Genomic DNA, 13,169 nt, shown 5'->3' with positions numbered 1-13,169 from the left:
AAAAAAAACTGTTTTCAACGTTGATAATACTGAGAGATATTTCTTGAGCAGCAAATCAGCATATTAGTATGATTTCTGAAGGATTATGTGACACTGAAGACTGGAGTAGTAATGATGCTGAAAATTCAGCTTTGCCATCACAGGAATAAATTACATTTTAAAATATATTACAATAGAAAATACTTGTCATAATATTTGATGATATTCACCATTATTTTTTCCCTCAACAAATTGTATTACCAGCATAACAATTATGAGTGACCTTGCAGTACTCGAGCTTGAATCACTTGAACTCCACATGATTTTAGATGATCTGAAAAGAATACTGAGCTTCAGCAGAAGCAATAACATCTGAGCATTTGAACAAAGTCACGTCATAATCACTGTCAGAAAATGTTCTTATTTGATTAAGAACCTAGAAACAGAATCTGAAATATTTCCCATTATCTAATATTATAATATAAAAAAATTTGTTATATAATATTCAATGTTATGTTTTCTTGTTAAATACGTAACATTTGTAATGTTTACCAATTTAATTGCTAGCTTTATTGTTTGATATTAAACTATAATTAATAACAAATTTCAGAATAGACCAAAATAGTGCCAGTTGCTATGTTGTTGAGAAGTTAGCAATGAATAACTGAATAAAGAATGATTTTTTCATGCATTTAAGGATCTCTGTGACCGATACTGATGAGATAGTTTGTTGTTTAATTGGTTAATTAGAATTCCTGTTGCACATATTTGTATGTGTTTGCGCTCCACTGAACACAGGGCCTTATGCCCTCATGTGTCAGACTATTCCTGATTGACTTCTGCACTGTTTTGCATAAAGACAGACACCTCATGAATATACATGACAGCCTAATACTAATGGAAGTGGTGTCTGGTGGTGTAACACAGCCAGTGTTTCTTGTCTGGTGGGCACACCTTAAGTCACCTCTTCTCTGTGTGTGTGTGGGGGGGGCTCTTCTTGCTGCACTTCAGTATGATAGACCTTCAGATTGGCATTTATGTTTGGCTTTTGCATTATTCTGTATGTTTTTTACTTTTTGAAAATTAAGTGCATGTACTGGTAGGTGCATGTGTAGTGTCACCTAATCCCACTTTTATGGACATATTTTTTATTTTGTGGAACAAAATACGCCTTGAAAAACCAGATGCATACAAATCATGTATTAGATTCTATTTTAAGAACTGCTGTCAGTTCTGAAGAAATGCACATCCGAGTTTCCCAAATGCGTGTTTGTGGATGCTCTCCGTGATTTCATCTCTTCCCAATGGCACGCGGCACACCAGCCGCCCCTCCTAATGAAGCAGCTCATCTGTGAGCCACAGATAACGCCTGATGAATTGCTCTTAGCTTTGCTGCATGCCATCTGTGCTAAACGCTCCATTCAGAAGCATTATTGGCTGGATAATAGTCATCTATATATATCTGACATGCTAAACAATCCATTTTGCAATGTTTTAGCGTTTCTGTATTTAAACCAGCATTACTGTGGATGACGTCACACAGGTGCAGGCAAAGCAAGTTATTTTTTTTTGAGATGAAGAAACGTTGTTCATGGCATGCAGATTGCTTCATAAAACTATGTTATTCATTTGATTTTAGGGTTTTTGCAAAACAAAGACTTTGTTTTAAGTCTTCAATCAAGCTTGATTGACTTTATTTTGGCATTATTGTTATTAAAATAAAGTCAGGACATAAATCCTGCTGGCACTCATTTCTTTGAGCATGACTTGATTTATTAAACTACAGTCAAGCTACATAAAAAAATAGTTAACTATGCTTCAAACTGCTAACAAAAAGTAGCTACATTGAAGCTATTTAAGGGGGTTAATTCAGTTAAATTGTATAACTATCAAAGCTGTATTTATTTGGCACAAATTAAGATCTGAATTAGGATGACAGTATTACAGTCATTCTTGAGAAGTGGGACAAAACAGGGTGAAATTGAAGGTGATAATTGTGTTAAATACATTCTATTATTAATCCCTCATGACATTTAAAATTGAAAATATTTTTATTTTTAAACCTAATAGCAGTTACCCTTGCTGGACCTGTTTTGTCCCATGTCTCAAGAATGACTGATTAAATTAGCCTACTACATTTATACTAAAAGATAAATGATTAATATAACTGAGTAAAAACAGGGCACAGCAGCATTTTAAAAAATAGACTCAGGAGCTCAAGTGAATAGGTGACTCATTTATTTGACCTGTTTGTTTGAACCATCTGGACAAATCGTATCATTTCTCTAAAATTATTTGAGAGGACAGTTTTATTTATCTACACTACCATTCAAACTTTGGGGGTCAGTAGAATTTTTTTTTCTTCTTTTATTCAGTGACATTAAAGACATTTTGCAATGTTTTAAAAGATTTCTGTTTCAAATAAAAGCTGAAAATATGTATCACGGTTTCCACAAAAATATTAAGCAGTACAACTGTTTTCAACTTTGATAATACTGAGAGATGTTTCTTGAGCAGCAAATCATCATGTTAGATGATTTCTGAAGGGTCATGTGACACTGAAGACTGAAGTAATGATGCTGAAAATTCAGCTTTGCCATCACAGGACTAAATTACATTTTAAAATATATTACAATAGAAAACAGTTATTTTTATTATTGTTATTTAATTTTTATTATTAATGTTATATTCATGTTTTTCATGTACGTTTGATCAAATAAATGCAGTTTTGGTGAGCATAAGAGACAGGATTAGTTCACTTCCAGAATAAAAAAATTCCTGTTAATTTACTCACCTCCATGTCATCCAAGATGTTATTGTCTTTCTTTCTTCAGTTGAAAAGAAATAAAGGTTTTTGAGGAAAACATTCCAGGATTTTTCTCCATATAGTGGACTTCAATGGGGATTCAAAACAGGTTGAGGGTCCAAATTGCAGTTTCACTGCAGCTTCAAAGGGCTCTACACGATCCCAGCTGAGGAATAAGGGTCTTATCAAACAAAACGATCCGTCATTTTCTAAAAAAAATAAATAAAATTATATACTTTTTAACCACAAATGCTCTACTACTAACTAATCCTTTAAAAGAATCTTACCGACCCCAAACTTTACGGTATTGTGTATATAAAAACTGTCGCAGGGTCTTATATTTCATGTGAAATGACTGTTATTATTATGTCATCACTATCGCAATAGCGTAGTTACACTCATGAAAGTAGGTCTTTATAAAGTCTCTGATGTCTCTATACAAATCCAGGCCTGTCACGTGACACACATAAACTCTGGAGTATTTTTTTTTCTACTTCTCCTGCTTGGCAGTAAACAGTATGCATTAATGCCATTTATTTTCTGTCCTTGTCTCTGATCAACAGTAAATGCAAGAGGAAAGATTTATTTAAGTTCCACTTATTGAACCCGCTTGTTATTCCACCGTCACTTGAGCAGCTTTTCATACTCACTTTTCGAGTAATTAAGTGATTAGGACACCTCTCTCTCTTCTAATCTTCTCTCTCTCTCGTTTTCTTTATCTCGGTAATCAGTGGACCTATCATAAACAACTATACCCATCTGTCCTCTGTGAAAAATTTTCGCTCAAATCATTGAATCCACTCCCTGTGCTCTTGCCTCACTTTGTTTATCTTGGTAATTCAATAATTGGAATGTACCTCTGTCTCTCTCTCCTTCTGTTCTCTGTTTGTCTGTGTAATTATGTGATCTCTCAGTCTGTGTCCACGTAATTAAAGGACTGCGTGTGGAAACTCTCTCAGTGCGTCTGAGGGTGTGTGTGTGTCTTAATGGGCAGGTTGCTATATGACACTAAGGTCCTGTCTACATCTTTCTAATTATATGATGCCGATTAGGCCTGCTTTTTTATCTTGTTACTTTGTGCTTCCTAGCGCCTCATGTTCTCCTGTGTCTCTTTTCCGTCTTTGGTTCTCTCTCTCGCCTATTTGATGTAATGGATGCACTGTTCTGTGGTTCTCCTTCGTTTCTTAGCTTAACTGCATTAATTCACTCTCTCCCTCCCACTCTCTCTCTCTCTGTCTCTCAGTATCGGTCATAATGAGGTGATCGGCATGTGCCGTGTGGGCAGTGATGCTGATGGACCGGGAAGGGAGCACTGGACAGCCATGCTGGCGAATCCCCGCAAGCCTATTGAACACTGGCACCAGCTGGTGGAGGTAGACAGCGTGACCGCATGGAGTGTGTGTGTGTGTGTGTGTGTGAGCGAGCATGTGAAAATCAATCAGTGTGTGCTGTGTGTTATTGTGTATAGGCAGTGTCCTCTATACAAGTGCGATTTAAAATGCCTTTAACCTTCGCACCTGATACCTGTTTGTCTTTATAAGTGTACACCATTCAAGCAGGCTGTCTTGTCTTGAAAAGGACTACGGTTGTCAAAAGTATGTATTTAGGTTTTTATTTGCCTGCAAGCCCTGTAAAGAATGCTTGCACCTCACGATCAAATGCACTTTTAGTTAAAATCCCCATCTGGGTGAGATAATCATGTATACAGTCAGTTATGTTTTAAGTGAATGTAAACAGACGGGAGAAAAAAAATGGATGTGTGCATTAGAGCTTGCAGTGTAAATACAGTCTAATAGAGCTGCTGCTGTCTATTATGTTGACAGCATTAATCAGAAAACATTAGCACAAAAAAAGAGCAGACCACTTACTCGCTCACTGTTGGCGTGAATAATAATTGAAGCAATGCTTTCTTCATTGAAAAATACTTAAAACTACATTCTTTTGTTTTAATTTCATTTGTTAATACAGTATTAAATATTAAATAACACTTTGAATATTGCTATGGTATTGAAATTGTGAAACCAGATTTTCACGGGTATTGGTATCAGCTACTAAAATGTAGCTTTCTCTTGATAAGACTAAAAGAAAATCTAGAAAGAAAGAAAACCTAAATGGAAAAAGAAACCTTTCTGGTAACTCTTTCCTTGAAGCCTGTATATATAATGCATTAAAATAAAGGTATTCATAATGTGCGATAATGCATTTATAATGACCTATAAAAGACCTTATAATCTTAATTAGTATAATACTTACCTTTCTCGTGGTTATATAAAATAAGAGTTGTATGTAAGGCCTCACGTATTACACATTAAATCTTAACAGCAGGATCAGGACCTCTGAAGCGATTTATTTTCTGACTGATTACACATAATCTTTCCTATTACATGGCTACTTAACAAATAAATAAATAAATGAACTTGAAATACTGATTTGAGTCGATTTGTTTTTTGTATGGGAGAACGAGACATAGGACCAGATTTACAAATAGCGATGAAAGGGCGTGGATAGTTTTTTTTTTTTCGGCTAACCTATTGCATATGCATTTGTAGGAGTTTCCATTTCAGATGCAAAATTTATGGGAGCAGAGTATCATGCAAGGTGATTTACTAAGGTTTATGCTAGTTAGTTTACTGGTATTTGCACCGTTATTTACCCCTTTGGGTCTGAAATATCATTGTCATGACTGCCAGAACCAACAATTTCTGAAGGTCACTGGATATGATGAAGACAGTGTTTCACAGCTATACATCACCTGTGTTTAGTAACTTGCATAATTATTCATTTCATACATTGTCTAATTACATGAGGAGTGCTTCTCTCACCCCTAAATTTAGAAGCATGGATCGGAAAATTATTTACATGAGATTTACATGGCCATGCTATATTGTGAATACAGTCAAAACTAAATGGTTTGACACACAGTAAGTACGAGTACTGTGTACTCAGTTTTTGGAATTTGATCATGTAATCCAGATTACATGTAATCAGTTGTGTGTGTGTGTGTGTGTGAGCGAGCATGTGAAAATCAATCAATGTGTGCAGTGTGTTATTGTGTATAGGCAGTGTTCTCTATACAAGCCAAGTCCTTGTTAAAATGCCTTTAACCTTCACACCTGATACCTGTTCGTCAGTAAACACCATTCAAGGTTCACTTGTCTTAAAAAAGACTATGGTTGTCAAAAGTATTTATTTAGGTTTTTATTTGCCCACACACCCTGTAAAGTGTGCTTGCACCTCACGGTCAAATGCAGTTTTAGTTAAAATCCCCATCTGGGTGAGATAATCATGTATACAGTCAGTTATGTTTTAAGTGAATGTAAACAGACGGGAGAAAAAAAATGGATGTGTGCATTAGAGCTTGCAGTGTAAATACAGTCTAATAGAGCTGCTGCTGTCTATTATGTTGACAGCATTAATCAGAAAACATTAGCACAAAAAAAGAGCAGACCACTTACTCGCTCACTGTTGGCGTGAATAATAATTGAAGCAATGCTTTCTTCATTGAAAAATACTTAAAACTACATTCTTTTGTTTTAATTTCATTTGTTAATACAGTATTAAATATTAAATAACACTTTGAATATTGCTATGGTATTGAAATTGTGAAACCAGATTTTCACGGGTATTGGTATCAGCTACTAAAATGTAGCTTTCTCTTGATAAGACTAAAAGAAAATCTAGAAAGAAAGAAAACCTAAATGGAAAAAGAAACCTTTCTGGTAACTCTTTCCTTGAAGCCTGTATATATAATGCATTAAAATAAAGGTATTCATAATGTGCGATAATGCATTTATAATGACCTATAAAAGACCTTATAATCTTAATTAGTATAATACTTACCTTTCTCGTGGTTATATAAAATAAGAGTTGTATGTAAGGCCTCACGTATTACACATTAAATCTTAACAGCAGGATCAGGACCTCTGAAGCGATTTATTTTCTGACTGATTACACATAATCTTTCCTATTACATGGCTACTTAACAAATAAATAAATAAATGAACTTGAAATACTGATTTGAGTCGATTTGTTTTTTGTATGGGAGAACGAGACATAGGACCAGATTTACAAATAGCGATGAAAGGGCGTGGATAGTTTTTTTTTTTTCGGCTAACCTATTGCATATGCATTTGTAGGAGTTTCCATTTCAGATGCAAAATTTATGGGAGCAGAGTATCATGCAAGGTGATTTACTAAGGTTTATGCTAGTTAGTTTACTGGTATTTGCACCGTTATTTACCCCTTTGGGTCTGAAATATCATTGTCATGACTGCCAGAACCAACAATTTCTGAAGGTCACTGGATATGATGAAGACAGTGTTTCACAGCTATACATCACCTGTGTTTAGTAACTTGCATAATTATTCATTTCATACATTGTCTAATTACATGAGGAGTGCTTCTCTCACCCCTAAATTTAGAAGCATGGATCGGAAAATTATTTACATGAGATTTACATGGCCATGCTATATTGTGAATACAGTCAAAACTAAATGGTTTGACACACAGTAAGTACGAGTACTGTGTACTCAGTTTTTGGAATTTGATCATGTAATCCAGATTACATGTAATCAGTTACTACCCAGCACTGATTATAACTCTTAGTTACAGTTAATACTGAAAAGATATAATATAATAAATCATTAATTGCTTTGATAATGCCTTATATGTATGAAATCACCTTCTGAATAATCATGTATTTTCATTGCTGTTTACCTTTCACAGGAGAAATCCATAAACACATACGTGTCAAAGAGTGCCACAGCCTCCCCTAAGCCACACATAGTGGTGGACAGCCCTCACTCTGAGTAGAGATGTGAGTACACGCACACATGAACATAATCGCATGCTGTAAATAGAAGGGTACTTCCTCACATAGGGGATCTGTGTGGGTGTCACACTGGAGTACTTCAGGTTTCAGTCATAAACTAACACACACTGACAAAAACATCAGTGTTTACACGGCAGCAGGATATGTCTATTAGTCCTATTTTAGAGTGCTAAATATGGTTGCGTTCTCAGCTTTGTTACTAACAACTGCATTCTATAAAGACAATTTTCAGGACACAAAGGCGAATTTTGAGAGCAAGTGTGGTTAATATGTAAATGGCACCGCACTGAACAACTAGTCATGTGGGGTTCTGGTAACTCACCGAGGAAGACGAGGCAAAGATATGAGCTTGTTTTGTGGTCTGAGTGCAACCCAAATCTGCTGTCTAAAAAAATGAAAACAGCACTTGAAGCCACTATTGGTTAATTAACATTTGACACATTAACTCATTTTTTATCATGTTAATTGTGGTGCTTCCTACCGTTTAAAGACACTATCTTTGATATTTATTCATGACTTTCTAAACAAAATTGTTCAGAACGGTTATTTGTTCATATGACACCATTCAAGCTGCTTTTCTCAGCTATGTAACAGTCACATCTGATAGTAAATGCAGTTGTCAATCCCATACAATGTATGAATGCAGCCATCTGTTCACTGAAGCTCTTTGTGTTTATGTAAATTGCCGTTTGTGTTTATATGGTTAACAGTGTTTTTTCTGTCTCTGTTTCTTTTTCTTATCCTCAGGTCAGCATTATCTTTTTAGCAACAGAAATACATTCTTTCTTTTCACCTGTGAATAATTATTCATCAAGAAAGAACCAGAGAAGAGACTGTGCTTGTGGTAGTGCTATTCCTCTAAGTCAACCCTGCAGACCCAACACAATATAGAGAAAAATAACTAGACTAGACCAGACACAAATCACACAGATACATCTCCACACACACATAAACAAACAGACATATTCACACATGGAATCGTAACAACTGGCATGGATGGTTTTGCTTCAGGAATGATGTTGAAGTCAAAATATGTCATGATTTATTCAGGGGAAATATGACAAACATTCCCACTTTAAATAGATCATCTTTATTTAGTTATCTGAAACTGAGCCTACAAAAAAAAAAAGATTTTAATTACTTAAAAAACAAAAAATAATCAGGAGAGACCTGATAGCTTATGGACCACGAATGTTTCTGTGTATGTGTGAGCGCATGTGTGTATGTGAGTTTGTACGGGTGTCTGTGTGTAGCTATAGAAAATCTCTACAAGGTGTTTTCAGTCTGACAAGTAGCTGCGAGTTCTCGGAGTGGTCTTCTCTGCCAATGCAGAATCCTTGCAACTGTTTACTGTTTCTCTGGAGAGGAGGACTACTTTATGACCGTTCCCATCTGGAGAAGGAGAAATAAGGACAGATACATTGGCCAAATCGTGTCGTGCAGTATTGAAATGTGTCCCTCTGCCTTTTACATTTTTATCACCTTCTGCTTGGAGCTCATTGAGATCAGCAGTGTTTCCTTTTTTCCTTCGTTTACTAGAGTCCAGCCATTCTTCTTGTTCTACCAGATACTGAATGAAATGATTGGAGAATATGTTTCCCTGACATGGACACACTGGCAGACTGAATCCCACTGAGAACTCTTCCAAAGGGAGCTATCATTGATTTCAAATATTGCCAGAGGACCCTAACTGGGACGGACCTTGGATTTGTGTGCACTTCCTGGAAACATATCCTACGGGGAAAAGATCTGGCCATAGTATTTTATATTTATACCACGCCAGGATTTTTTTTCTCTTAGACATTTTTAATTTCAAAGGAGGAAGTGTGTGCTCTCCATCATCCTTCTGCCAAGAGGACCACTTTGGAAAGACACATGCATTCATCCTCTTTTTTCCTCCCATGTATTCTATGTGTTTGTAGGAGTGCTCTTTTGTGTCGATATGCATTTGCTCGTCGGTTTGTGTGTGCGCGTGTATGCCTGTGTCGGTATATGTCACCGTGACCCCATGTATGTCTCCAATTCCCGTCCTTTGTCCTGCGCAGAGAAAATCTCGTTTTGAACAATCAAGTGTCTCCTGTCCTGTGTCTTAGAGGAACTATTTCTTGTGTAGGACCTGTTGCACTTGGTAGGGTCAGGGTCTATATCTCAGACGCGCGTTTCGGTCGTTCTCCGTCGAATGTGGTAGTGACCTGTCTCTGTTGTGTCCCTAACCAGCTCGTCACTGAAACGTGTCCCTAGCCTGATCTGTGTTCTCGTGTTGGGTGTGCTTTTCTTTTTTGTAAATGTGCTCTGTGTGTACGAGGGGACAAACCTGGTGGCCACTGCTGTCGAGGAATAAAATGATGGAAGTTTTTCATTGTCTTTAAAAGAAAAAGGGGGAAAAAAGACAAACTGGTTCTCTTCATCTCTTTTGGCTAATGTGACTATCTTTTCTGTCTGAGCATTCCTTGCAAACAGAGGCAAAGAGGGGGACACATCTTTTATTGTTTTAGGGCCACAAGATTACTCGTATAATTTTACATTACAAACTGACTTCAGATGCTTTTTTTAAAATATGTTCAGTAAAGTTTCTGCTTCTCTAGTCAGAAGCAACATAGTGGCCAAAGCGCTAAATTCACATACCCTTGATATCCAGGGTCACTGCCTCTATTAAAAGGATAATTCACCCAGAAATGAAAAATCTGTCTTTTACTCACCCTCATGCCGTTCCAAACCTGTATGAAAAAATAAATTTTTCTTCACAAAATCCTTATACAATGAAATCCAATGGGGTCCAATATTGTTTTTGGACACCGCTGGCTTCAAAATATCATATTTTGCAGAAGAAAGAAAGTAATGCAGGTTTGAAAAGACATGACGGTGCATAAATGATAGCAGAATATTTAATTTAAGATGAACTGTCTCTTTAATATTGCAGTACAACCACTGCCAATGCTAACGCACACGTCCCTCAATGGAGGAATACTGCATTACCAATCACTAACACTCATGTTATTGAAATGTACATCAGTATAATTATTTCCCACTGAGCTCATATTTTCTCTGTTTCCATTATTAATCACATGCCAGGCCTTGGACGCACACACACACTCTCACCGGTGTGTGCTCAGTCCTTAGTCCGTTATCGTATATCAGCTCTTGTTGTTTTCTAAGAGGCCATTGATTCCCTCATACACGTGGATGTGGTATCGACCCGCAGGCTTCAGCTCCTGTCTCCAGCAGGCCCATCTCTTCTGCTGCCTTAGATCTTACACTGTGGAGGCACGATCCCTGTAGAGTGACCTCTGACCCCGTCATCAGCTCCCACAAAATACAAACTTTGACGATAGCTTTCCCTTCGGTTCACCCCAGGCCATAATTTTCTCTCTCTCTGTTTGTCTCCCCTCTTTCCTCTCTATGTCAGTGCAATTCTGAATGATCCTGAGGAAATGTGTTTGCATGCTTATATTAACATGGATGATGTCAACTTGATGCAATGATAATTTAATAAGTGATGCTCAACACAAAAAACTGACGATGAACTTGATACTAACACTACTAATGACAAACAGATCTAGCAACCTGTTGGATATCATCAAAACACTGATGATTAATGTTGTTAATATTGTATATCCTCTTTAAGACGGTATTACAGTTTCTGGATATATTTTTCTTTGTTTGTTTGTTTGTTTGTTTGCTTTTTTTAGTTTTCTTTGAAAAAGTTTACTTTTTTATATGTTCAGATTAAGCTGAGACTTCGAGCAAGATAAAAAATTAAATGCAGTCAGGGCGAGAACATTTCAGCTGGAAAAAACAAAAACAAAAAAACAAAATTTAAAATAAAGACCAAAAAAAACTTTTAGGAGGATGATTATGTGAATGATAAAAAGGATGATTCAAAGGCTGGAGCGATGATGGCTGAAATAAAATATGTATGAAAAATCATTGCAATGAGTTTGCGTGATACAGCTGTTTGTGTTCATGTAACGGGTTGTGAATCATGCTGATCTTTCTGTCTACCTCTTACTTTGTATCTCACTCCCTTTCCCCTCCTGCTGTGCATTAACTTGTGAGTAATTATTTAGTTACCATCATAAATTCTTTATCGAGGGCCCACTTTATATAAATGCAGTGTGGAGCATTGCATTCATGTACATGCTTCTGTTTTTCTGTATTTCCATAGGCACGTAAACGCACTCACAACAATGTGTGTTGTATCCATAAATCAAACCCGGCCTTTCTCCGCCTCAGCCTCGTTCTTCAAATCAGGTTGTATCTTTATGGCTTTTCCGGTCACAAAACTTCCTGCCGTTAATTGCACCCATGTGGTGTGATTCTTAGCGGGTTTGATTTGTTACTGCCTGATTCTTCGCATCCATCTTGACTTCTTAGAGTCACATTCATGTGAGTCTAATGCACTGTTCATCTGAGCCTCACTGTAGGCAGAACAGCCAGAGTCAGCACTCTCTGACATACAGAGATGCAGGAAGAGAGACAGAGGTGCAGGGAATTAGTGCGTGTGGTGAAGACTACAAATGTGCTACAGAGAAAAGCAGGGGGTAAATCTTGACAAGAGAACAGGAGCCAGTTTCATTAACACAGCCATTATGTTAAGACAGTATCTTAAGAGGTAGTCTGACCAAAATTATCAAATTTGGTCTATTTTTTTTAATGCACTGACTTCAAAAAGTAAGGACTAGCCTTTAAAAAATTAGTATGACTGACTTCTAATATTATAGTCTAAGCAGTTTACGCAACTGGCCCCAGGGTGAACAATATGAAAAGAGCGGTAAGAGGATAAATGTTTGAGAATAGCTAGAGAAAAACTATTAGAGGAATGGAATGAAATGAATATTCCTTAATTCAGGTTCAATGCAAGTTAACCTCAACTGACGCATGTGGCATAATGTTCACTACAAAAATTAAAGGGTTAGGTCACCCAAAATGAAAATTAGGCTGCGTTTTACTCACCCCCGAGACATCCTAGGTGTATATGACTTTCTTCTTTCAGTCGAATCCAGTCGGAGTTATTTTAAAAATAGTCTTTGATCTTTCAAGCTGTTTAATGCCACTCAGCGGGTGTTGCATGCATCAGTCCAAAAGAACTTAAAGGGGTCATATGATGCGATTTCAAGTTTTCCTTTCTCTTTGGAGTGTCAGTATTTGAAAAATAATGTGTTTTTTGAACATTAAAGCATGTCAACATATTCTGTTACACCAACTACACAAAATAATGATCTTTAAAATGGCATCATATGACTCCTTTAAATAAAAAATCGCCCATCCATAAAAAAAGTGTTTCAAACGGCTCCGGGGGGTGAATAAAGGCCTTCTGTAGTGAATCGATGTGTTTTTGAAAGAAAAATATCCATATTTAAAACATTATAAACACTTTTCTTTAACTTCCGCTAACTGTCGTACGCGCAAGCCGTTCCTGCGGATGACGTAGGATGTCGGCAAAGCATAAGCTCCGGTGAGAATTTGCTAGTCTCATGAGAACCAATGTTTGTTTACAGGAGCAAAGGAAGCAAAGTTTCCTTACTTTAGCAAAGGAAAACCAGTCTCCTCTTG

The 13,169-nt window shown here is 36.7% G+C and overlaps 1 long non-coding RNA gene across 1 annotated transcript; it reads left to right on the top strand.

The window, feature by feature from the left end:
- Positions 1–4,033: 4,033 nt before the first annotated feature.
- Positions 4,034–9,378, top strand: LOC107680870 (uncharacterized). The gene is made up of 3 exons (XR_001633197.1): positions 4,034–4,158; positions 7,511–7,601; positions 8,364–9,378. It is a non-coding gene; the product is annotated as an uncharacterized LOC107680870 (long non-coding RNA).
- Positions 9,379–13,169: the final 3,791 nt, after the last annotated feature.

Source organism: Sinocyclocheilus anshuiensis, unplaced genomic scaffold (assembly GCF_001515605.1).
Source record: "Sinocyclocheilus anshuiensis isolate Anshui unplaced genomic scaffold, SAMN03320099.WGS_v1.1 scaffold1230, whole genome shotgun sequence".
Lineage (NCBI taxonomy): Eukaryota > Metazoa > Chordata > Actinopteri > Cypriniformes > Cyprinidae > Sinocyclocheilus > Sinocyclocheilus anshuiensis.
The sequence above is the reverse complement of the archived record's forward strand: the minus strand, read 5'-3'. Positions and strand labels throughout refer to the sequence as shown.